At 40.7% G+C, this 17,707-nt stretch overlaps 2 non-coding genes and 1 pseudogene across 2 annotated transcripts; all 3 read right to left on the bottom strand.

Annotated features, from left to right (window-relative positions):
* Positions 1 to 185: 185 nt before the first annotated feature.
* Positions 186 to 365, bottom strand: LOC122319829. Its single transcript, XR_006245352.1, has one exon. It is a non-coding gene; the product is annotated as a 5.8S ribosomal RNA (ribosomal RNA).
* Positions 366 to 965: 600 nt separating this feature from the next.
* On the bottom strand, positions 966 to 2,962 carry LOC122319831. The gene has a single exon (XR_006245354.1). It is a non-coding gene; the product is annotated as a small subunit ribosomal RNA (ribosomal RNA).
* Positions 2,963 to 8,059: 5,097 nt separating this feature from the next.
* Positions 8,060 to 17,401, bottom strand: LOC122319840 (annotated as a pseudogene).
* Positions 17,402 to 17,707: the final 306 nt, after the last annotated feature.

The following is a 17,707-nucleotide window of genomic DNA, read 5'->3' as shown; positions in this document are numbered from 1 at the left end:
AAAATATTTTTCTTCGTTTTTCACAATCAAATTATTTATAATGTGAGATAATGTTTTCCATAGATATTTTAATATTATGAATAAAAATAATAATTATATTTAATTAAAATTTTTATCCAATAATATACCATATGCTTAGAAATTTGATTACCAAATTTCTAAACAACTTAATTAGCATAGTCTTACAACCCTCAACCATATGTAGTCCAAGCAGCACTAAAAAATTAATTAAAGTACCATAACAGCATGGACTGCGATATGCGTTCAAAATGTCGATGTTCATGTGTCCTGCAGTTCACACGATGACGCACAGTTTGCTGCGTTCTTCATCGACCCATGAGCCGAGTGATCCACCGCTTAGAGTTTTTATATTTATTATTTCAATTTGTCAAATATGAATTTATTGAAAGAAATTAAAAATACACCATTTTACTGGCATATATCAATTCCTTCAATAAATCTTTTTTTTTATACCTAAAACGAAATGCTGCGAAATGTCTTAGTTTTATATAAACAATATTATACCATTTATTACTTGGATAATTTACAATTTCATATAATTTTAATGTGATATAATATTGCGTTTTTTATATAAAACATTAACCTGAAGTAAACCAGGTACAACATTCAACATTTTAGGTTGTTGCATTAGCCAATGTATGCCCATAACTATGATGAACAATACATATTCGCAACGCGTGTATATTATGGTCCATATACACGCAAGTTTCATATTATAATATATAAACATAAATTTGTGAATATATTATAATACAATTTAATTTGCTTGATTATTATTCTTGTTTGCTTGATTTTATTTATAAAAAAATTTAATCCAAATTTTCATTGAACTTCTTTTTTTATAAATATATAATTGTTTGGCAATTTTATCTTGTTATATTATAAAAATATATTTTATAATTAAAACAAGTTATTGTTGTTTACGGTAAAGATATTATATACAATAATGATCCTTCCGCAGGTTCACCTACGGAAACCTTGTTACGACTTTTACTTCCTCTAAATAATCAAGTTCGGTCAACTTTTGCGAAACAACCGTAACACGCAAGGCGTCACAGTGATCACGTCCGGAGACCTCACTAAATAATTCAATCGGTAGTAGCGACGGGCGGTGTGTACAAAGGGCAGGGACGTAATCAATGCGAGTTAATGACTCACACTTACTGGGAATTCCAAGTTCATGTGAACAGTTTCAGTTCACAATCCCAAGCATGAAAGTGGTTCAGCGGTTTACCCGGACCTCTCGGTCTAGGAAATACACGTTGATACTTTCATTGTAGCGCGCGTGCAGCCCAGGACATCTAAGGGCATCACAGACCTGTTATTGCTCAATCTCATTATTGCTAGACGCAATTTGTCCATTTAAGAAGCTAGTGTCCTTATAATGGGACAAACCAACAGGTACGGCTCCACTTACATAAACACATTCAAACACAATAAACATTTTACTGCCCACCATGAATGAAGGCTATATAAGCTTCAACACCATAATCCTGAAGATATCTATTTAATATATTTGAGTCTCGTTCGTTATCGGAATTAACCAGACAAATCACTCCACGAACTAAGAACGGCCATGCACCACCACCCATAGATTCGAGAAAGAGCTATCAATCTGTCTTACACACTTATGTTCGGACCTGGTAAGTTTTCCCGTGTTGAGTCAAATTAAGCCGCAGGCTCCACTCCTGGTGGTGCCCTTCCGTCAATTCCTTTAAGTTTCAGCTTTGCAACCATACTTCCCCCGGAGCCCAAAAGCTTTGGTTTCCCGGGAAGCGACTGAGAGAGCCATAAAAGTAGCTACACCCAATTGCTAGCTGGCATCGTTTATGGTTAGAACTAGGGCGGTATCTGATCGCCTTCGAACCTCTAACTTTCGTTCTTGATTAATGAAAACATCTTTGGCAAATGCTTTCGCTTAAGTTAGTCTTACGACGGTCCAAGAATTTCACCTCTCGCGTCGTAATACTAATGCCCCCAAACTGCTTCTATTAATCATTACCTCTTGATCTGAAAACCAATGAAAGCAGAACAGAGGTCTTATTTCATTATCCCATGCACAGAATATTCAGGCATTTGAAGCCTGCTTTAAGCACTCTAATTTGTTCAAAGTAATTGTACCGGCCCACAATAACACTCGTTTAAGAGCACTAATGCAGGTTTTTAAATAGGAGGAACATATGAAAAAATACAAGTACTTAATCACATATAAGAACTCCACCGGTAATACGCTTACATACATAAAGGTATAGTACTAACCACAAATGTAAGTTGTACTACCCGTATGAAGCACAAGTTCAACTACGAACGTTTTAACCGCAACAACTTTAATATACGCTATTGGAGCTGGAATTACCGCGGCTGCTGGCACCAGACTTGCCCTCCAATTGGTCCTTGTTAAAGGATTTAAAGTGTACTCATTCCAATTACAGGGCCTCGGATATGAGTCCTGTATTGTTATTTTTCGTCACTACCTCCCCGAGCTGGGAGTGGGTAATTTACGCGCCTGCTGCCTTCCTTAGATGTGGTAGCCGTTTCTCAGGCTCCCTCTCCGGAATCGAACCCTGATTCCCCGTTACCCGTTGCAACCATGGTAGTCCTAGATACTACCATCAAAAGTTGATAGGGCAGACATTTGAAAGATCTGTCGTCGGTACATGACCATACGATCTGCATGTTATCTAGAGTTCAACCAATATAACGATCTTGCGATCGCTTGGTTTTAGCCTAATAAAAGCACATGTCCCATAAAGGTTCATGTTTTAATTGCATGTATTAGCTCTAGAATTACCACAGTTATCCAAGTAACTGTTAACGATCTAAGGAACCATAACTGATATAATGAGCCTTTTGCGGTTTCACTTTTAATTCGTGTGTACTTAGACATGCATGGCTTAATCTTTGAGACAAGCATATAACTACTGGCAGGATCAACCAGAATAATGTTTTTCTTTACATATTTCATTCATATTTTCGAATAGAAATAATGCAATATAAATATTATAGATCTATTATTTTAATATTCTATTTTTTGAATTTGATTACGGCCAAAACTTGTATAGCATTCGTAATCCTTCTTTTATGTTTTGTTTTATACTTGTTTCGCCACTAATATAACAAGTTTTAGATGTTATAAGAATTATTCATTACATCATATATATAAATATACGTATGTATGTATAATTTTATAACATAATTTTTATTTAATATATATTTGCTACTATAATTTTATTATATGTACAATATTTTATTCTAAAATATCATTTTATTTCAACATACATAATTATTTATGTATCCACACATTTGCAATTTTTGTTTAATCAATATAAATATTGAATTAAATCATTTGTATTTTGATGTTAAATTTAAAATTTAACATTTTTCCATATAACTCTCGAATGATATATAATATAAAACCGAGCGCATATGAAAAATAAGTATTTATTTAATAATAATATTATTAAAAAATATTATTATTTTATTTGAACTCACTATACCGGCAAACGATATAGTGCGTCCGATTTTAAGGCAGGTACTAATTTAATATACATTATATTAGCCTGCCACCAAAAATTAACGATAATAATTGGAAACCAATTGTTATTATATATATACATATATAACCTTGGCGCACGTTTCAACGTTATTATCTTGAGTTTTAATAATATTAGTCCGCTCAGCCAAGTCTCGTATTCAAAAAGAATAAAGAAACAAATTTATACGGATAATATTATAATATATATTGTCAACATTGACTAAATCATATTATATACATAGATTTATATCAATTCTAGATGGACATCCACTGACCATCCTATAGTAGTTTTTTGCATCGATGTCTTGAAATCGGGCATTTTCAATTGGGCTTGCCACCCACCCTACAGTTATTCTCCTATAATAACTTAAGAGAATATTGAATTCAGTACTTTTTATATACATATGAATTACTTCTTCATATAATTTATATTTATGCTGATTTTCATATGTATATGGTAAATTTATTTATATTATTGACAAAATCATATGCATATCATATGTTTTGAACAATACTTGGGTCGGCAACCACTGCCTACCTATAATAGTTTTTGAACACCCTATCTAGATATCGGGTGTTTTCTGTACTAGATGAGCCCACACTGTGGCTTTCTCTTAATTTACTTAAGAGTTTATAGGTATATTTCATACTTTTTTATATACATATGATATATTTCTTAATATAATTGATATTTATGCTGATTTTCATATGTATATGGTAAATTTATTTATATTATTGACAAAATCATATGCATATCATATGTTTTGAACAATACTTGGGTCGGCAACCACTGCCTACCTATAATAGTTTTTGAACACCCTATCTAGATATCGGGTGTTTTCTGTACTAGATGAGCCCACACTGTGGCTTTCTCTTAATTTACTTAAGAGTTTATAGGTATATTTCATACTTTTTTATATACATATGATATATTTCTTAATATAATTGATATTTATGTTGATTTTCATATGTATATGGTTAATTTATTAATATTATTGACAAAATCATATGCATATCATATGTTTTGAACAATACTTGGGTCGGCAACCACTGCCTACCTATAATAGTTTTTGAACACCCTATCTAGATATCGGGTGTTTTCTGTACTAGATGAGCCCACACTGTGGCTTTCTCTTAATTTACTTAAGAGTTTATAGGTATATTTCATACTTTTTTATATACATATGATATATTTCTTAATATAATTGATATTTATGTTGATTTTCATATGTATATGGTTAATTTATTAATATTATTGACAAAATCATATGCATATCATATGTTTTGAACAATACTTGGGTCGGCAACCACTGCCTACCTATAATAGTTTTTGAACACCCTATCTAGATATCGGGTGTTTTCAGTACTAGATGAGCCCACACTGTGGCTTTTTCTCAATTTACTTAAGAGTTTATAGGTATATTTCATACTTTTTTATATACATATGTTATATTTCTTAATATAATTGATATTTATGCTGATTTTCATATGTATATGGTTAATTTATTAATATTATTGACAAAATCATATGCATATCATATGTTTTGAACAATACTTGGGTCGGCAACCACTGCCTACCTATAATAGTTTTTGAACACCCTATCTAGATATCGGGTGTTTTCAGTACTAGATGAGCCCACACTGTGGCTTTTTCTCAATTTACTTAAGAGTTTATAGGTATATTTCATACTTTTTTATATACATATGTTATATTTCTTAATATAATTGATATTTATGCTGATTTTCATATGTATATGGTTAATTTATTAATATTATTGACAAAATCATATGCATATCATATGTTTTAAACAATACTTGAGTCGGCAACCACTTATAGGTAGGTTTATAGGTATATTTCATACTTTTTTATATACATATGATATATATTTCTTCATATAATTGATATTCATACTGATTTTCATATGTATATGGTAAATTTATTTATATTATTGATATCATATATATATATATATATATATCGGATATCATAATTTCATATATTTTGAAGAATACTTTGATCGGCAAAACTGCCTTGCCTACCTATAATGATTTTTAATGGAAAAAAAGTGTTTAGTGTGAGCACCAGCCGCGTTGGTTTAATTTAATTTTATCCCAGTAGCAATTCTTCGGGACAGTAGGAATTTGATTAATTTATTGATGAACATTACTAATTGATTAACAAGGCATTGAACTACACTTTAAAAGTTACAGTTACTCCCGCCATTCAATTGTGTATTTTAAAAAATCTTTTGTTAGTCAGGGTGACTTATATCGTAATAATAAATTAATTACCTATTTTAATAATATTATATCATAGTATAATATTATATGAACGATTCCGCAAATAATATGTATTATTTATAGATATATTAAATATAGGTTTTTTTTTTATTCATTACCGGTCACCAATCATCTATATGGCTATACATTCATTAACTATTATTATTAATGTGACGAGACTCTTGGTTACCGTAAAGAGGTTTATATATAGTTATCTCAAACATTACTTTGTTTCTTTTACTTTGACATGATCTTATATGCGTCACTAATAATATGACGGGACATTTGGCTACCGTAAAAGTGGATTCATAGTTAATCTCAAACATTACTTTGTTTCTTTTACTTTGACATGATCTTATATGCGTCACTAATAATATGACGGAATATTTGGCTACGGTAAAAGTGGATTCATAGTTAATCTCAAACATTACTTTGTTTCTTTTACTTTGACATGATCTTATATGCGTCACTAATAATATGACGGGACATTTGGCTACCGTAAAAGTGGATTCATAGTTAATCTCAAACATTACTTTGTTTCTTTTACTTTGACATGATCTTATATGCGTCACTAATAATATGACGGAACATTTGGCTACCGTAAAAGTGGATTCATAGTTAATCTCAAACATTACTTTGTTTCTTTTACTTTGACATGATCTTATATGCGTCACTAATAATATGACGGAACATTTGGCTACGGTAAAAGTGGATTCATAGTTAATCTCAAACATTACTTTGTTTCTTTTACTTTGACATGATCTTATATGCGTCACTAATAATATGACGGGACATTTGGCTACCGTAAAAGTGGATTCATAGTTAATCTCAAACATTACTTTGTTTCTTTTACTTTGACATGATCTTATATGCGTCACTAATAATATGACGGAATATTTGGCTACGGTAAAAGTGGATTCATAGTTAATCTCAAACATTACTTTGTTTCTTTTACTTTGACATGATCTTATATGCGTCACTAATAATATGACGGGACATTTGGCTACCGTAAAAGTGGATTCATAGTTAATCTCAAACATTACTTTGTTTCTTTTACTTTGACATGATCTTATATGCGTCACTAATAATATGACGGGACATTTGGCTACCGTAAAAGTGGATTCATAGTTAATCTCAAACATTACTTTGTTTCTTTTACTTTGACATGATCTTATATGCGTCACTAATAATATGACGGAACATTTGGCTACCGTAAAAGTGGATTCATAGTTAATCTCAAACATTACTTTGTTTCTTTTACTTTGACATGATCTTATATGCGTCACTAATAATATGACGGAACATTTGGCTACCGTAAAAGTGGATTCATAGTTAATCTCAAACATTACTTTGTTTCTTTTACTTTGACATGATCTTATATGCGTCACTAATAATATGACGGAACATTTGGCTACCGTAAAAGTGGATTCATAGTTAATCTCAAACATTACTTTGTTTCTTTTACTTTGACATGATCTTATATGCGTCACTAATATGACGGAACATTTGGCTACCGTAAAAGTGGATTCATAGTTAATCTCAAACATTACTTTGTTTCTTTTACTTTGACATGATCTTATATGCGTCACTAATAATATGACGGAATATTTGGCTACGGTAAAAGTGGATTCATAGTTAATCTCAAACATTACTTTGTTTCTTTTACTTTGACATGATCTTATATGCGTCACTAATAATATGACGGGACATTTGGCTACCGTAAAAGTGGATTCATAGTTAATCTCAAACATTACTTTGTTTCTTTTACTTTGACATGATCTTATATGCGTCACTAATAATATGACGGAACATTTGGCTACCGTAAAAGTGGATTCATAGTTAATCTCAAACATTACTTTGTTTCTTTTACTTTGACATGATCTTATATGCGTCACTAATAATATGACGGAACATTTGGCTACCGTAAAAGTGGATTCATAGTTAATCTCAAACATTACTTTGTTTCTTTTACTTTGACATGATCTTATATGCGTCACTAATAATATGACGGGACATTTGGCTACCGTAAAAGTGGATTCATAGTTAATCTCAAACATTACTTTGTTTCTTTTACTTTGACATGATCTTATATGCGTCACTAATAATATGACGAGTACTTTTTGGCTACCTTTTTCTTTGGATTCCCCAAAAATCCAAAATTATAATTATCAAAATAAATTTAATAATTATAATATTCTTTCCATTTCGTTATTTTATTAAATATCGAATCATCAAGCAAAGGATAAGCTTCAGTGGATCGCAGTATGGCAGCTGCTCAACCACTTACAACACCTTGCCTGTTACAAAAGTCGTTTACAATTGATTCTAGGCTTTGTCATTGTATTAAATAATGTTTTTATATGTAACTAGCGCGGCATCAGGTGATCGAAGATCCTCCCAATTTACTATGTTACAAATTACATTGGCATCACATCCATTGTCGTTTATAAAATGAATTATAAACTTTAAATGGTTTAGAAGCCATACAATGCAAATTGCCCCTTATTTATCATTGCAGTCCAGCACGGATACGACCTTAGAGGCGTTCAGGCATAATCCAACGGACGTAGCGTCATACCACTGTTCGCTCGAACAAGTATTGTGCCATTGGTCCGTACCTGCGGTTCCTCTCGTACTACGCAGGAATGCTGTCGCAACAACGTTTTGTCATTAGTAGGGTAAAACTAACCTGTCTCACGACGGTCTAAACCCAGCTCACGTTCCCTTGCATGGGTGAACAATCCAACGCTTGGTGAATTTTGCTTCACAATGATAGGAAGAGCCGACATCGAAGGATCAAAAAGCGACGTCGCTATGAACGCTTGGCCGCCACAAGCCAGTTATCCCTATGGTAACTTTTCTGACACCTCTTGTTAAAAACTCTTTAAACCAAAAGGATCGATAGGCCGAGCTTTTGCTGTCCCTGTGTGTACTGAACACCGAGATCAAGTCAGCATTTGCCCTTTTGCTCTATGTGTGGTTTCTGTCCGCACTGAGCTGGCCTTGGGACACCTCCGTTATTATTTGAGAGATGTACCGCCCCAGTCAAACTCCCTACCTGGCAATGTCCTTGAATTGGATCATACCTGAGTAATTGGAGTTATACCAAATTTTCAAATCAAAAATACATAAATGCATCGTTTTATTAAAGAATTTGTTTGCGATTATATAACAAACTCGTGATACTTTGATCAAGAAGCTTGCATCAAAACCCAATACCATAAGATATAATAAATATATCCGTATAATGGCTAGGAAATGATACACGTTCCATTTAATCAAGTAAGTAAGGAAACAATAAGAGTAGTGGTATTTCATTGGCGATATCAAACCGAAGCCTAATATCTCCCACTTATTCTACACCTCTTATGTCTCCTTACACTGCCAGATTAGAGTCAAGCTCAAAAGGGTCTTCTTTCCCCGCTAATTATTCCAAGCCCGTTCCCTTGGCTGTGGTTTCGCTAGATAGTAGATAGGGACAGGTGGTGTGGATCGGATCCCTCCGAGTTTTATTTAACGTGGCGTGTTCCACATTGAAGGGAGTACAGCCACGACACTCTTATATACCCATGTATATAGTGCATGTGTCTAGATTAAGCGCCAGACCAACGCCCCAAAATAGAAGCTACAGCTATGTACGTAGCAACTATCCCGGTAGCAATTCGAGTGTGTGCTTGTCGGGCAAACACTCCCCCTTGCTGAGGAGCGAGATCTATCTAAAATCTCTTCTGATCTTAGGGTCACAGCACCCGAGTCGTATATACGCAACTCTTCGTCGAACTTGAAAGTTCTACCCGCGATATAGGTATCAACCACAGCCACCACGATACTCCCACAAGGGGGCCGACCTCAATGAGCAGCCTTGGAAGGCACTGCTCAACCCGTGGTACCGAAATGCAGGGTTCGGTGGACCCTCCCTTTTGGCTCCGACAAGCCCGGATAGAGTGCCCATGCCATATTAGTCGCCTCCTACGACAAGCAATGGTGGGCTGTGGCAGTATTCTTCTCCGCTAACCACACGGCGTGAGCAAAAAGGAACTATGAGTTCCTCCCTCTCCTGGTGAAAACTTCCTCAGCAAACTCCTTCAGCCTCCGAGTCCTGTCCTCGTCCTCCAGAATCCGTCCAAATGTCCAGGTTTCGCCAACGCGCTGCACACCAAGTCCATTGAGGTCGCGCAAATCTGCATAGTGGGGGCAAGCACAAAGGATGTGCTCCCAATCCTCGTTAGGATCGCCACATGAGCATGCGGCGGTATCGCTAAGAGCTCTGCTATGCAGAAATGCGTTCAACGACCCGTGCCCTGTAAGCAGGAATCCCATGCGCATCGAAAACCCAAAATTGGGATTTCGATGGACGAGGCTGACATTGGGGATGAAATTGTGGGTCACCCGTCCTGGGGAGTCCACATCATCCCATCTGTCCTGCCAATCACGCAATAGACACTCGTCAATCCGCTCCATTCTCTGCTTCCAGCTTAGACCTGAAAGGTCTTCGCCGTAGAGCCAGTCGTATTCCTCCAACGGGTATCCACGCTTCAGCTTGAACTTAACAGCAATTTTCATTGCTGCTAAGTCAAGCGGGGGAGCTCCAGCAAGAACCTGCAGTGCCAGGGAAGACACTGTTCGGCATACCGGAAGACTTCCTAGTAGGATCAGCCTTTGGCAGGCAATAAGTCGCCTCCTGGCCACTATTTGCCTCGTCGTACTGACATACCATACCGAGGCACCAAAGAGCACACAGGGTGCTAAGAGTCCGGCATATATGGTCCGCTTGGCTCGAGGACTGAGGCCCCAGTCGGCTCGAAGCACACGCGCCAATGCTCCAACAACTCCCGTGATCCGCATTCTGAGCGAGGTGATGTGCACCATGAAGCTCATGCGCTCACTGACTTTGATGCCAAGGTACCGGCAGCTGCGGACATACGGCAAGCTTGCTCCCGCAAATCTTACCAATGGCGTACGCGCCATGTTGCCCTTCAGCAGCATAACCACCGTCTTGCTGGTGGAAACGGTTACACCAATTTCTGCTCCCCACGTTTCAACAATGGACATTAGTTGCGCTCCTTTTTCTTCAAGCGCGAGTCGGGAGTTTCCCTCGATGAGAAGAAGCAGGTCATCCGCGTACGCGCTGAGTGCGCAGTACGGCTCAAGGCGCTGTAGCAGTACATCCATCAGTAGATCCCAAATAAATGGGCCACTGATTGACCCCTGCGGGCAACCTCTAGTGACTGGTACGTCCACGGTACCAACACTGCTTCGGATCACTGCTCTTCGGCCGGAGAAGAAGCTTCGCCACAAGCTCATTTCCCGGCATCCCAACTCGGCCAATCGGCGCAGTGCAGCGCACCATTCGACGTTGTCGAAAGCTCCTTTGAAGTCCACGAAAAGTCCAAGCACGTATCGCGCCGTGCTGGCGGCGACACTGCTCTTTACGTGTCTCCAAGCTTCCTCCACACATCGTCCTCGGCGAAATCCAAACTGCCATCTGCAGCCTTCCGGAAGAACTTCTCTAACGCGATTCACCATGATTCCCTCAAGCACCTTGCCGAAAACGGGCAGCAGACAGATTCCCCTGTACGAGGATGGCTCGCACTTGTCCTTGTCGGGTCCCTTGAGTAGCGCCACTACGCGTGGACACTTCCACTCGCTGGGAAAGTACCCCGACCGGATACACCGGGAAAATAGCCTCGTGAGGTATTGAGGTATGGCGCGCCAGACCGCCTTGCAGATCGTGCCGTTGATGCCGTCCATGCCAGGCGAGCGTCTGCTCTTCAACCTGGCGACACAAGCGTCAACCTCGAATTCATCGAGCGCCGGTGGGACTGTCTCCGCGTAGGCAATCGGTGCATCTGACTCCGCAACTGGGAAAAAGTTACGGAGGAGCACTCGCGCACAGTCACCCCAATCGGTGACCAGCTCGCCGTTTACGCGAAGACACCCAATCTCCGAGCGTTTGTTACGACCGCGGCAAATCTTGTAGACGCGCCCCCATGGATCGTCTGCGTTCTCTCCCACGAAGTTTCTCCAGCTGTCCTCCTTCGCCTTCAGAATGAGCTTCTTGTAGCCGGCTGAGGCGATCCTCAGTTCGACCACAAGCAGCTCAGTCCTTTCGACGTCGCCCCGTCGGCGGGCGTCCTGGAGCCTGCGCCGAAGTCTTCTGACTTCGCGGCGCGCAGAGCTGAGGTCGGCGGTCCACCAACGTGCTCTCCTCCTAGGCGATCTCGGCGTCTTCCTACCCAGCGCAAGGTCGCACGCCTCGTGCACCACTTGCCGCAGGGCAGAAACTTGCTGGTCCAACGGCGATTCAGAGAAGTCTTCCGAAAGTCCGGCTGCCCGGCTCACCAATTCCTCTTCGAACAATCGCCAGCGAGCAGTGGAGAAGTTCCAGGACGGCACAGGAGCTATGCTCTCAACTGCGCGCGTGGTAGTTGGTGTGGCAACAACAGTAATCCTGTTGTGATCACTTAACTCCCACTCGCCCACTCTCCACTCATATGTGGCCCACATAGATGCTGCTTCGTTGGCGATCGTCACGTCGATATCACTGCGGGCTCTGCCGCTATCGAACGTGAACACCTCACTGTGCTGGTTAAGAGCGACGACTCCTTTCTCCAGCATCCACTCAGACAGCAGTTCACCCCGGGTGCGGTTAGCTTGCCCCTCGGTCTGCCGAGAGAGTTTGCTAAACCACATGGGGGATACTGCATTCGCATCAAGTCCCATGATGCACGGCGTTCTGCTGGCCTGCAGCAGGACCGCATCCATGTATCTGAGATACGGGTCTAGGTCGGCGTCGAATTGGCAATATACGGAGCAAAGGAAGATTGAGCCAAAACTCCCTTTAACGCTCACGCATACGCCGTGGTCGGTGGTGAGGGGCTCCACTGGCATACAGATGACATCCTGGTGATCCACTAGGATGGCTGCCTTCCCTCGCCGATCGGCGAAGATCCTCATTCCTTCAGGCAGCACATCCATCCTCCCGACGTCTGGATATGGCTAGTGCAAAAGTGCGAACAGAAATCCTGATTCCCTCAATCGGACTCCGAGCTCGACCGTCGCAGCTCGGCCTCGGCCACAGTTTGCCTGGATGATGCTAAACATTAGTGTCTAGCATTCACCCTCGCCAGCACAGCCGCATACACTGGGCAGCTTGGGGACAACATATTGTGTCCCGAGGCATACCCCTTGAAGCGGCAGTTCCGGCAGTCCACCGGGTTCGTGCAACTCCGCGCACTGTGGCCGTTCTGTCCGCACTGGCGGCACACGTTCTCCTTGTACCGGCACTGGGCGACCTTGTGGTCGAATCCGACGCACCTGTGGCAGGCGTACGTGCGCACCAAGGCTCGGCAGTTATACGCGAACCAGCCGATGTACGCCTTTGCACCATCCAGCACCTCAAGGGCCACGGCGTTGACATCGAGCGTCACATTGACTGTGGCGCCGTCAGCCGCAGACCATGGCTTCTCGAGATGTACCGCCTTTTCAAAGGAGGCCACATCCATTACTTCCGCGAAGTTGTTCCTGTAGAGGTCCTTCATAAAGTCAGCTGGCTTCGTCGCAGTGTCGACGTTGCTAACGACCACCTTGGGTCGCTGCGCCGGGCTCTGCTTGATCTCCAGGCCAACTTCTGCAAACTTCTTGTTTGCGACAACCTTGCGAATTTCGCCTGATGAGGGGGTGCGGATGATGGCACCGCCACGCGCAAGCCCTCTCACCTCATGCAGACGTACGCCAAGCGAAGGGGCGATCTCCCTGCGCACCTTTTCTGCAACCTCTTTTCCGCTCACTGTCGGGTCCTTGCTCACCACAACGGCGGACCACGTCTCGCGTGGCTTCCGCGGGGCAGGCACCGGAGCAGCTTGAGGCGCTGGCAGGCTGGGATATGCGGCTGCATACCCAGCAGGTGGCATGGGGACCACAGCCTGCGCCATGACGGACTTCGGGGGCGGCGGCGGCGGCATTCGCTGCTGGTCGCGGAGAGCCTCCAAGGCTGCATTCCGCGCCGAGAGCGCAAGCACCAGGCCCTCATACCTGTTCAGGCACCGCATCATGGCGCAGGCCTGCTTGGTCGATAAATTCGACGCAACAACCTCTTCCAAGAATCCGTCCTTGATCTTGGCCAGCTCGGCCACCGTACCATGGACGGACGCGACGACGGGAGGGGAGACGGGGACAGGGGGGCAGCTGCGGCTCCACCAGAATCCCTGGCGACAGCGGGGGCAGCAGCGGGGGCAGCGGCAGGGGCAGCAGCGGGGGCAGCAGCAGGGGAAGCAGCGGGAGCAGCAGCAGGGGAAGCAGCGGGAGCAGCAGCGGAGGCGGCAGCGGGGGAAGCAGCGGAAAGGGCAGCGACGCCAGCGGCAGCGGCAGAGGCTGAGGCCAACGCCACCTCGAGAGAGGAGAATGGGCTCTCCTCCAACACACCTACCGGCGCCGGCAGAGGCTCGTTGACGTCAAGCGCCAACAGCTTCGGCTGCGTCGGTTTCGGCACCGCGCTCGTCGTCGCCTTCCCTCTCTTTCCGCGCCGACGCCTCGCCGTACTCGCAGCACTACTGGGCCGACTGCTGGCCCGACTGCTCGCCGACAGCTCGCTCTCAGAGAGCGCGCCCTCCATTGGGAGTAGGGGAGAATAAGCTGTGCTCTACTCACCCACACACACAAGCTGCAGCGGAAAATTTCCAACACGTGCTGTTGTTTGCAAACTTTCACACGATGTTTTCGCGAGGAAAACCGCACTTTTCCGACCGGAAAATTACACGATTTTAATCGCTAGGCGAATCCGCGAATTTTAAGCTAAAAATTAGCAATTAATTCGCACGGAATCAAAAGTTATTCACAAGTTAATGGAGCACGTCGAAAACACACGTCCGTCGTTAATCCATTCATGCGCGTCACTAATTAGATGACGAGGCATTTGGCTACCTTAAGAGAGTCATAGTTACTCCCGCCGTTGACCCGCGCTTACTTGAATTTCTTCACTTTGACATTCAGAGCACTGGGCAGAAATCACATTGTGTCAACACCCGCTAGGGCCATCACAATGCTTTGTTTTAATTAGACAGTCGGATTCCCCAAGTCCGTGCCAGTTCTGAATTGATTGTTAATTGATAATCGTTATAATTAATAAGAACTAATCGGTTTGAGCCAATTAGTATTCTTAAAAATTTTAGCAAGAAAGTTCCACAATTGGCTACGTAACTAAACTATCCGGGGAACAAGTAACCACCATAAATGATAGACACTCTATTTACCCAGAACGAGCACATAAACCATGTTATTGTTTCCCAATCAAGCCCGACTATCTCAATCTTCAGAGCCAATCCTTATCCCGAAGTTACGGATCTAATTTGCCGACTTCCCTTACCTACATTATTCTATCGACTAGAGACTCTTCACCTTGGAGACCAGCTGCGGATATTGGTACGGCCTGTTGAGAAGTTTGCGTGTCCCCACCATAAATTTTCAAGGTCCGAGGAGAAAATATCGACACAACAGTATATGTCATGCTCTTCTAGCCCATCTACCATATCTCTCTGCGAAAGACTTCCATGGTAGTACGGCTATAAAACAGAAAAGAAAACTCTTCCGATATCTCTCGACGGCTTCTTTATGGTCGTTCCTGTTGCCAGGATGAGCACGAGGCCCATATTTAATAACAAACGGATACTCAACAGGTTACGGAATTGGAACCGTATTCCCTTTCGTTCAAAATTATTCAAGTATATTATTTTTGGCTTGTATATATATTTATTTAGTCATTAGTTTTTTACTTGAAAATTTTCGGCTTTCGCCTTGAACTTAGGACCGACTAACTCGTGATCAACCACTGTTCACACGAAACCCTTCTCCACTTCAGTCCTCCAAGGTCTCATTCGATTATTTGCTACTACCACCAAGATCTGTACCAATGGCAGCTCCATGCAGGCTTACGCCAAACACTTCTACGCATACCATTGTACCTTCCTACTCACTAAAGTTTCAAAATTTATATTACAAGTAATATAAATCATCTACTTTAGCGGTAATGTATAGGTATACAACTTAAGCGCCATCCATTTTAAGGGCTAGTTGCTTCGGCAGGTGAGTTGTTACACACTCCTTAGCGGATTTCGACTTCCATGATCACCGTCCTGCTGTTTTAAGCAACCAACGCCTTTCATGGTATCTGCATGAGTTGTTAATTTGGGCACCGTAACATTACGTTTGGTTCATCCCACAGCGCCAGTTCTGCTTACCAAAAGTGGCCCACTGGGCACATTATATCATAACCTTAAACTTCATATCAAGAAAGTTAAGGTTCTTACCCATTTAAAGTTTGAGAATAGGTTAAGATCGTTTCGACCCTAAGGCCTCTAATCATTCGCTTTACCAGATAAGATTATTTTATATAATATTAAAATGCACCAGCTATCCTGAGGGAAACTTCGGAAGGAACCAGCTACTAGATGGTTCGATTGGTCTTTCGCCCCTATACTCAATTCTGACAATCGATTTGCACGTCAGAACTGTTTCGGTCTTCCATCAGGGTTTCCCCTGACTTCAACCTGATCAAGTATAGTTCACCATCTTTCGGGTCACAGCATATATGCTCAAGGTACGTTCCAGTTAGAGGCATAAATAATATAAATATCATTATACATAACTATATAGAACGCCCCGGGATTGTGTTAATTAACTATAAATAGTTAAAAAACTAATCCCATTATTAGTCAAGTTAATTACGCTATTAGGTTTATATCCCAATAACTTGCACATATGTTAGACTCCTTGGTCCGTGTTTCAAGACGGGTCCCGAAGGTATCCTGAATCTTTCGCATTGTTAATCATACAAGTGCATATAATAAACACAAAAATCATTGATAATTATGCCATTATATAATTCCGAAAAATTAACGCACTGTAATCATATAAATCTATCAGCACTTTATCAAATTAATGACATTTATTTTGTGTTAAAACGCAAGCATTTTAATTTAAATAAACTATAAGCCATATTTTATGATAAATTTTGTATGCTAATAGATTACAATGTCCTTATATGGAAAAAATGCACACTATTATCATAATATTGTTTAAATATTACAATTTTAATGATGAATTTTCCATAATGGATATTCAGGTTCATCGGGCTTAACCTCTAAGCAGTTTCACGTACTATTTAACTCTCTATTCAGAGTTCTTTTCAACTTTCCCTCACGGTACTTGTTTACTATCGGTCTCATGGTTATATTTAGTTTTAGATGGAGTTTACCACCCACTTAGTGCTGCACTATCAAGCAACACGACTCTTTGGAAACATCATCTAGTAATCATTAACGTTATACGGGCCTGGCACCCTCTATGGGTAAATGGCCTCATTTAAGAAGGACTTAAATCGTTAATTTCTCATACTAGAATATTGACGCTCCATACACTGCATCTCACATTTGCCATATAGACAAAGTGACTTAGTGCTGAACTGATTTCTTTTCGCTCGCCGCTACTAAGAAAATCCTAGTTAGTTTCTTTTCCTCCCCTAATTAATATGCTTAAATTCAGGGGGTAGTCCCATATGAGTTGAGGTTGTATATAACATTTTTTTTTTCAATATATTCTTTACATTTATATAATGGAGAAACATTTAATGAATTCGTATAAAAATTTTTTTCGTTAATTAGTTTTAATTTAGTTATGAGTTTTAAACGAATTTAACGAAGAACAATAACATTTACAAAAGATTTCAATTTTACTAAATCATTAATAAGAGACAATTCTAGATGAAAAATATTTCAAACATTTTTTATGCTAGACATTCCTCAGTATTATATGATTGAAAATGAAAATATTTTTCTTCGTTTTTCACAATCAAATTATTTATAATGTGAGATAATG

Source organism: Drosophila ficusphila, unplaced genomic scaffold (genome assembly GCF_018152265.1).
Source record: "Drosophila ficusphila isolate 14025-0441.05 unplaced genomic scaffold, ASM1815226v1 contig_228, whole genome shotgun sequence".
NCBI lineage: Eukaryota > Metazoa > Arthropoda > Insecta > Diptera > Drosophilidae > Drosophila > Drosophila ficusphila.
The sequence above is the reverse complement of the archived record's forward strand: the minus strand, read 5'-3'. Positions and strand labels throughout refer to the sequence as shown.